Source organism: Somniosus microcephalus, chromosome 18, assembly GCF_052327205.1.
Source record: "Somniosus microcephalus isolate GS21.2 chromosome 18, FLI_Smic_1.0, whole genome shotgun sequence".
In the NCBI taxonomy this organism is placed as follows: domain Eukaryota; kingdom Metazoa; phylum Chordata; class Chondrichthyes; order Squaliformes; family Somniosidae; genus Somniosus; species Somniosus microcephalus.
Window position 1 is genome coordinate 13,993,263 of NC_141004.1, and position 9,770 is coordinate 14,003,032.

The window sequence follows — 9,770 nt, forward strand, 5'->3', positions numbered from 1 at the left end:
CAGTATTGTTCCCATACCCAATTTTTATAGATGACCCTTGACAGTGAGCTTTAGCGACTGATCTGCCTTACACCCGAGAAAAGAAAGTTTATCTCTGGAAATAAAAGTGAAAAGCAAAAAAATACTGCACATGCTGGGAATGTGAACCAAACATAGAAAACGTTGGAAGCACACAGCATATTTGGAGAGCACAGACACATTCTCATTCAAACCCTTCTTCAGAACTGAAAAATAAGAAGCAGGCAGACCTATTAATAAAATCAGAAAAAAGCGAAGATAGGAAATCACAGAAGCATAGAACAGTACAGCACGGATGGAGGCCATTTGGCCCATCGAGTCTGCGCCGGCTCTTTCCGAGCAATCCAGTTAGTCCCACTCCCCGCTCTTTCCCCATATCCCTGCAATTTTTTCCCCTTCAAGCTTTTATCCAATTGAATCTGTATCAGGCAGCGCATCCCAAATCCTAACCACTCGTTGCCTAAAAAAGTTTTTCCTCGTGTCGCCTCTGGTCCTTTTGCCAATCACCTTAAACCTGTGCCCTCTGGCTATCGACCCTTCAGCTATATCGGACAAACCCAGAGAGCAATGATGGAAATGATCATCTCAGTCAAGGAATGAATAGGAGCATTTAAGTCATCAAAGAAACAAATAGCCAAGGAAGTGGGAGGGTTTGGGAAATGCGAGAAAATAGAAAGAGATGGAAAATGTGGAAAACTGGGGCTCAGCTTGGGGTTGCCAACCTTCCAGAATTGTCCTGGAGAATCCAGGAATTAAAGAGTATAATCTCCTGGACACTGCAATGATCCAACACAGGAGAAAAATAAATCATAGGGCGTTAAAATTGGTGTGCTTTTTAAATTTTCTTTGAGCAGTATTAGTTAGAAAAATATTGGGGTGCTGGTTGGAGGCAGGAGCTCATGTGATGATACCTCCAGGAACATGTCCAAACAGGGTTGGGAACACTTGGTCAGATATGAAATTAAACCAGGTTTTGAAAATAAGAAGATGATAGCAAAATACTTCTCTTCTAGGAATGCCCACCTTGAAGAAGTTCTGCTCTTCTCTTCGATGGGATCTCCGTTTGGCTCTTCAACCTTGTTCATCTTCATTGCTTTCAGTTTCCCTTCTCCTGTTTGATCAGGTATCTGCCAAGACTCGGTTTCACAGCCACATCATTTTCCTCAGCAACTTTCTCCGGTTCCGACTTATTCCACATGGATTCCAACTAAACTTCCACCCTTCGTGTTTCGGATCCACCCAGGATTACAAATATCTCCAAGATATTCATCGTTCCTCGAACTACTGCTCTCACCGCAACTTGAGATCCACGCTCAACGCCATGTGGCGCCACATGAACACTCTCAACCTCTCTCTTCAGCAGCACCGACGCACTCTATCTCAAAGCTGTCCGGGTCCACAGTTCCATTTCATCCTTCGACTCATCCGACGCTTCAACAAAAAACTTTTTTTCTTCCTTTCTGATGTCAAGGATCGCAAGCTTCATCAACTCTTGAACACCAACTGAGGTAAGATATTAAAAATTGGATTTAATAAGGTAAAACAAACCAGGATTCATCTGTAACACCAATATACAAAATGGAGGGAATAGGTTAATTCGTGCTCTGAGTTGAACAATAGAAGTCTGTAAAAGTTGTATAAACCCAGATAAGGTTTAAACAGGACTACGGGTTAACTGCTGAGAGATTAAAACTGTCAAAACAACACCTTAGAAAGAGGGAGAGATATATGGGTTCGGCCACGCGAGTCGACACCTTTGCACTTAAGGGTTTGTTAAGTGTGAAGCTCAACAGGGTTCTATTCTTTTAACTAACTAAAGTGTTTTTGCTCTGTAGAAATAATTCAAGAGAGAGAGACAGAAAGTCTGCGGATTGCCCACTTTGGAAAGATCTACTATCTTAGAGAAATACTTAAAAAGACCAAGCCATCTGACAACAGCAAATGGGCGATCATAAAGTAATAAAGTTGAGGCCCGGGTCATGAGAAAGTAACAGGACCAACTGATAACAAAATGTGAGATTTGTAAGCGACTGGAAGAATGGAATGTCACGGTTTTATAATTACAATTTAACTATAATTCTGTATATGTTAATAAGCTTATCCCCGCCTTTAGGGCAGGGCCTTAATTTTTGTATAACTGTGTGAACCTCAAGAGATTCGGTGGAGTCGGAGCCTTGTGTTGGGACGCAAGAGCCACAGCTCCCCAGGCCTGAATAAACCGTTTTTACTTCAATTATTGGGTCTGTCTTTCTTATAACAAGCCAGTGTTGTCGACTTTGTATATCACTTAGTCCACACTTTGGGGGCTTACATCAATTGGCGACGAGGATGGGATGTGCGTTCTGTACCAGACTCTCGGACAGCGTTAACCTAAGACGGGTGAGTATGTTTTAATTACCACCTGTAAAATTAGGGGTTAATCGCTGGCGAGACGTTGAGTCAGAATCGACGTATATAAAAGAACTATAAAAAGAAAGATACCTTTAATTGAAGGCGGTTAAAAAGTAAACTGCAGTAGGGGTAGGGGCAGGTAGTTCCCTACCAACCTTTGGGGCAGGTAGTTCCCTAAGGACCGCGAGGCGGGAAAACCTCAGTAGGGGCAGGTAGTTCCCTACCAACCTTTGGGGCAGGTAGTTCCCTAAGGAACATGAGGCGGTGATACCTCAGTTAGGGGCAGGTAGTTCCCTAAAATCCGTGAGACGGCGAAATCTCAACAATTGAATGAATGGGTGCACCGTGGTGAGTGAATGAGATAAAACCCTACGGTCATAAAGAGGTTAGAACGGACAAGGGTGAGGTCTGTCCCCAGCACCTAGCCTGAGCCTGAATTAAGAGGACAGTAGTCCCACGTGACGGCCAGGATCAAGTAGGACGCCGGGAGCTACAGACCCCACAGTACCGAAACCTCGGAACTAAAGGGTTGGTGTGTGTCTAACGAAACGAAGTGACTAACAGAAAGCAAGAAACTAACTAAGGTGACGCTATAGGGGCGAACAACGTAGCGTACAAACCTAATTCACCAATACCGTGAATTAAGCATTAAAAGAGGGTGGAAGAAGAATCCTCAAGGGACCTGGATTCTATTACCCGACTCCTGGAAAATAAAAAGAAACAGTGCAGAGAGCCAAAGGCTTGGTGGGGAGGAGCTAGAGATAAAGAGGCAACAGATAATGTAAGGAATTGAAACAGAAGGGAGAGATAAAGAAGGAAAAGATCTAATTTGCAGGCGAACCAATTTGAAACCCCAGCAAAAAAAAACAAACAAACAGGGATTTGGAAACTAGGGAAAGCTGTTGAGTCACAGATTTAAAAAGGAAGGAAAAGATAAACTTAAAGCTTTACCAACATGGAAGTTATTAGCATCTGTACCAAGACAAGTAAAACACGAGATTTGCTGAGTGAAAGGAACCTTAGACATATGCTGAAATTACAGTTTGTATAAAAATGTGAGAGTGTGGATGTTTTCCTGATTAGGAATGTTTAAGAGGTTACAGTATTCCTTTGTCTGAAAATCTGTCCGCCAGGAAAAAGAAATGTCTGCTGTGTGTTGTAGCTCCACCCACTTCTCTGTGTTAAAGAAAAAGCATTTAACCCCTTTGTCTGGTCTTGGATTTTGGAAGTTTAAGAATGTGCAAATAAGATTGTGCCCTCAGAATGAAAAAAACCTATTACAATTTAAGTTAAGCTGGAGTGTAAAAACTGAGAAGAGCAACAAAAAGTTTGTTTAATGAAAGATTAAGTTTCAGTCTAAGATCTAACCTTGAAGTTATGAGGTAAATTAACCTATTAAAACTAGACTTTCATTGTGGCCACAGTGAAATTCTGGTTGATGTAAATTGGTGTAGTCCGAATTGAATAAGATAACTCCACTCCGCAAGAATATCTGATAGCGGCAGGTCCCTTTACAATATTTAATTGACTATGGTACTGGAAGCCTTATAGAAGGCGGGACTAGAGTTAAACCTTAGAAAGGTATAGGTAGGGAAGGATGAAGTAGTCGACCTAGGATACATAGTGACACAAGGGAAGAGACAAATGCCCAAAAACAGATGGGAGGGGCATTAGGACTGGCTGCGTGCTTTGATTGCTCGCAAGCTTCTAGGGATGGCAGCAGGAAGGGACCGCGCCAGAGAGGGGAGGGGGATCCGAGGATGTTTGTTGATGCATTGGTAGGGGGCCGACAGTGCAAAATGTTAATAGACACAGGAGCCACAATCTCATTGACAGACTTACCCTTGCCCCGAACGAAACTTTCAGTTAGTATAGCAGGAATCGGTGGACGAAGAGTCAGGGCTTATAAGGGCGAAACAGTCTTACTAGAAATTGGATGTATAATAATACCTACACAGTTGTGGGTATGCGAGAACACCGAAGGAACAATCCTAGGGATAGATATACTGCGAGAAGTAGGAGCTTTAGTCGACCCTAAAGCGAATGAAGTGTACTGGCCCCCAGATTATAAGTCAAACAAACAGGCAGGCCCGGGAAACAAAGTAGAAATGGCCCAGCCTATACAGGATTTGATCAAAGGGGGGTAGCCAAAGGAAAAAGTGTAAACCTATATAGATAGTCGGAATGCCTTTGGGGTGGTGTCTGATTACATGATAGTGGGAGTAGGCAGGGATATATGACACCAGGAGAAGACCCGTAAGACACAAGAATATAATCAAGGAATTAGTAGGAACCTCTCTCCTACCCAAAGAGTCCGTAATAATAAATTAAAGCACACAAGAGGAGGGGCAGCTAAACGATCAACTGAGAGAGGGAATCTGACCAATGAAGCCCAAATGTTCATGTTGAGTCAAAGTGTGAAACCACAACTGTCTCTCAGTCAGGGATGTTTTTTTGGGTTGCGTGAAGTGACGCAATAATGTTTAGCTCCACCTTCAAAAGCCTGCGAAGGAGTTAACCCTTTCCACTGACAGCTGTTTGAGTTCACCAAGCAACAACTTCAGTATTACTGAACAGAATTTAAAGATATTGGACATTAATAAATGTAAATTTCTTAATGTTGAGTTAATATTTCCCCACAGTGATAGAAGGAAAATTAGGATTTGATAAATGGAAGTTATCTTATATACTAATTGCAGCACCGTCTCAAACGGCCGGGAGACTGCTTGGGAAGCTGTCCTGTTACCCAAAGATAAATCTGGACAGATAGTTAGAGACATGAGGCCAAAGACCAACAGATTATACGGGATCGAGAACAGGATACACGGGACGACCAGAAGGAGGTCTTAGCAATAGATAGCAAAGTGATAGCAGAAATAATACCAGCCAAACCAGGGCTAGCACCCAGATGGTCAGGACCTTATGAAGTATTAATGAATAATGACACCTGTGCTCATGTAGATGGGTCTGGAACGGGTAAAGGAAGGTGGAAACACTGGACTCAGTTAAAAATATATAAGAAAGACAATGAGTAAACCAGAGATGGTGCCCTTTTTGACAGAGTGAGGAGTATACTAGAAGATATAAAGAATGGGAAGGGGAGTTACTACATATATCAATGATAGGGCTGTGTATGATGATAATAGGCTGTGCATGATGATATTATATGCCATAGTTTGCATCTTCAGGTATGTCTGGGGACAGAGCCACAGAACAAGAAATGAACCAGATGTACAGCATTTTGAACTGATAAAATGGATAAGAGCAGAATAATTCTAACTGGCTGGTGACGACCAGCCCCCTTTTTGTAATTACAGGAACATTGGACGTCCGGAATGAGATGGAGCGTCCTCGCCTTGATTCTAGGGATAAATATAAGTATTGCCATTATCGAGGGGGATTAGTAATAAGGAGAACACAGGATGAGGTGTATTTTAGTGTAGCACATAGAGTTACTAAGCTTGCCATTAATATGAGTACTTTTGAGATACAAAACAAACCTGGAACTCCCTGTGGGTAAAACAATTAGAGGATCCACAGGAAAAATCTGTCTTACAAAGATGTAAGAAACGGGAGTATTGGAAACGACCGGAGCAGGGTATGCGGCCGGGTTAGCAACAGTTAATAGCTTGGACATAGAAGGAGTAAACGAAGGAGTAGAAGAATTATAAGCAAAAATAGAGAAGTTACTAAAACAAGCTACTGGAAATAGCCAGCAATTGACACTGGCAGGGAAACCAAACAATAATGCAATTGTCGGGGGTGGAAGAGATAGTCGCCCCCCATGCAGAAACAATCAATACAATTATTGATAGACTTAATAATGCTTCTCGCCAAAACAATAAGGAACTAATATGTGCCACGTAGGGCTCATGGCTATTGTCGAATGCTCAGCATAACATGAGGCAAATAAATAATGGACAGATCCCTGATTGGATTACTAATAAGGATCTGGAACCTTGGATTGACACAAATAAAAGCCTATGTAAGGAATGTAAAATGGGACAAGTATACCGGGCAGGTGATTGTCTGACCCCATGGACTAAGATGATTGGCTTTGTACTGGCCATCCCACAATTCCCCGAAGGGGGACAACCCCGATACGATGTGATTAATATAGGAGAAGTACAAAGGGAAAGTGGGTTAAATATCATGATGTCCCTACCAAGGCGCTTTGGGAAAGGGATGAAGATAATAAACAGAAGAATGAAACCTAAAGGGGGGTGGTAGTGGACGGGTGCCACCACAAGGGAAGGACATGCGTGTGCACACACACCCCCACCGAGGGAGACACATCCGAGTACGGATTTACGTAAATTACCAATTGCACCCTCGAGGTTCACCCAAGGGGATACACTGGACATGGGTAGCACCAAGGAACAACGGGACATTTTGTGTCACCACAATTGAACAGAAATATGAATATCAAGATATGGCTCATACCATTCCCCAACCAAACCGTTGTTTTGGTCTAAAGATACCTACACAGATAGGAAAACCTGGTCATTTGATAATATGGGACTTACTAAAAAGGGTTGAAACTTATGTCATACCAGAGCCCAAGGCAATTCCTAAGTTAAAGGAAGCTTGCCAGAAGTTACGGCAGGAAACAAAGGAAATTTTAAAGTACTATCATAAAATAGAAGAAGGCTTAAAGAAACAACAAAAAGACATTAGTACAACATTAGAGGAAACTCACCCACTTCCTCATATTTTGATAATTGGGGATCAGGATGGTCGGGGACTTTGGGCACCTCGGTGGTACAAGGCATAATGATATTCCTCTTGATTGTTATTCTGATATATTGTGTATTTTTATTTCTCCAGTGCCTTTGTGCCAGAATGAGTAAGGCCAAAATTGGTGCGGTGAAAGAAGTAGAGCCTGAGGAGGGGCAGGTAGCGATGTTAAGAATGGACAACTCCCCCGCCTCTCCAAGGCAAATGGTGTAAGACGCGATGGGAAGCCCTGAAATTATATGGGATTAATTGGGCATGGTAATTAATGACCGGGCCGGCCAACCGTAAGATGGAGGTGGCAGAAGGAGGGTGGTGAATGAGGACTGGTGTGTGATGACAGTCTCGAATTGGCACGTCACACACCCCACGTGGGAATGAGGGACAGGCTTGAGCAGAAAAGCCTCAACCATTAGTGCAGGGTCTAAGGGGCCCCGGGAATGGTTACACCGGACGGAGTGCATAAAGGAAAGCCCACCCTAAAGGAAAGCCCACCGTAAAGGAAAGACCACCATACCACAGAGGGGGAAGTCGGCCTCCAAATTGATAAGATATATATACATGTATAACCTAAACTGGTAGAAGGCCAGGGAGTGCACGCTCTGGCAGACACCAGGAAGTGGAAATACATGTTGACCTGTTTGGAGCAATTGTCCAAAGGTCAAAAGGGGGGACTGAAGTAAGATATTAAAAATTGGATTTAATAAGGTAAAACAAACCAGGATTCATCTGTAACACCAATATACAAAATGGAGGGAATAGGTTAATTCGTGCTCTGAGTTGAACAATAGAAGTCTGTAAAAGTTGTATAAACCCAGATAAGGTTTAAACAGGACTACGGGTTAACTGCTGAGAGATTAAAACTGTCAAAACAACCCCTTAGAAAGAGGGAGAGATATATGGGTTCGGCCACGCGAGTCGACACCTTTGCACTTAAGGGTTTGTTAAGTGTGAAGCTCAACAGGGTTCTATTCTTTTAACTAACTAAAGTGTTTTTGCTCTGTAGAAATAATTCAAGAGAGAGAGACAGAAAGTCTGCGGATTGCCCACTTTGGAAAGATCTACTATCTTAGAGAAATACTTAAAAAGACCAAGCCATCTGACAACAGCAAATGGGCGATCATAAAGTAATAAAGTTGAGGCCCGGGTCATGAGAAAGTAACAGGACCAACTGATAACAAAATGTGAGATTTGTAAGCGACTGGAAGAATGGAATGTCACGGTTTTATAATTACGATTTAACTATAATTCTGTATATGTTAATAAGCTTATCCCCGCCTTTAGGGCAGGGCCTTAATTTTTGTATAACTGTGTGAACCTCAAGAGATTCGGTGGAGTTGGAGCCTTGTGTTGGGACGCAAGAGCCACAGCTCCCCAGGCCTGAATAAACCGTTTTTACTTCAATTATTGGGTCTGTCTTTCTTATAACAAGCCAGTGTTGTCGACTTAGTATATCACTTAGTCCACACTTTGGGGGCTTACATCACCAACGCCCCTCCAAAACCTTCTTCCCCTTCACTTTCCTCTGATCCCCCTTCTCCCAATCTCACCCCCTGCTGCGTTTTCACTATCCCCTCTGACCTTCCCCTCTCTGACCCCGAACGATCAGTCCTCAGCAAAGGCCTGAGCTTCATCCCCTTATGACCCCACCTCAATGAATTTTGAGCTCGGCACGATGCTGAGCTCTTTTTCCGGCGCCTTCATCTCCGTGCCCACTTCTTTGGCCATGAGTCTTCCCCCCGCACGGCTGACCCTTTCTCCCGCTTTCAGAATTCCCGTTCTACCTGGACCCCTCCCCCTGGCCTCTTACCCTCTCTAGATCTTTTCATCGCTAACTGCCGCCGTGACATCGGCCGTCTCCATTTCTCTGCTCCCCTCACTCCAACCTACCCCCCTCTGAACTTGCAGCACTCCATTCTCTCAGATCCAACCCCGACAATGTCATTAAACCCGCTGACAAGGGTGGTGCTGTTGTTGTTTGGCAAACCGACCTCTACCTAGCGGAAGCTGAACGCCAACTCTCTGACACCTCCTCCTACCTCCACCTGGACCATGACCACACCACCGAATGTCCTGAATCTTATCATGACTCATGAAGTAACACTGGGCGGCCAGCTGGTGGTGCCGTCCAAGGAGTATAAATACTCGGGCGTGGGCCCAGCTTGCTCAGGATGTTTCTGTAACCAGGAACTAGTGATGTAACTAGAACCTCATGGTTGTGAAACAGTTGATTAAAGCCTTGTTTTATACTCAAACCAAGTGCTCAGTAGTCTTTTTACATCACCGAACATCAAGCCACCGTTTCCAAGACTGTCACTGACCTCCTCTCCTCTGGAGATCTTCCCCCCACAGCCGCCAACCTCATAGTTCCCCAACCCCGCACAGCCCACTTCTACCTCCTTCCCAAGATCCACAAACAGGACTGCCCTGGTAGACCCATCGTTTCAGCCTGTTCTTGCCCCACAGAACTTATCTCTTCATATCTCGACTCTATTTTTTCTCCCCTTGTCCAGTCTCTTCCCACCTACATCCGCAACTCTTCTGACGCCCTCCGCCACTTTAACAGTTTCCAGTTTCCTGGCCCTGTAGTGATCAATAGCATGTCATTCTATAGTGGACACTAGGTG

At 43.8% G+C, this 9,770-nt stretch overlaps 1 long non-coding RNA gene across 1 annotated transcript; it reads left to right on the top strand.

The window, feature by feature from the left end:
• Nucleotides 1-2,675: 2,675 nt before the first annotated feature.
• LOC147105038 (uncharacterized) lies at nucleotides 2,676-8,547 on the top strand. The gene is made up of 2 exons (XR_015081671.1): nucleotides 2,676-7,355; nucleotides 8,150-8,547. It is a non-coding gene; the product is annotated as an uncharacterized LOC147105038 (long non-coding RNA).
• Nucleotides 8,548-9,770: the final 1,223 nt, after the last annotated feature.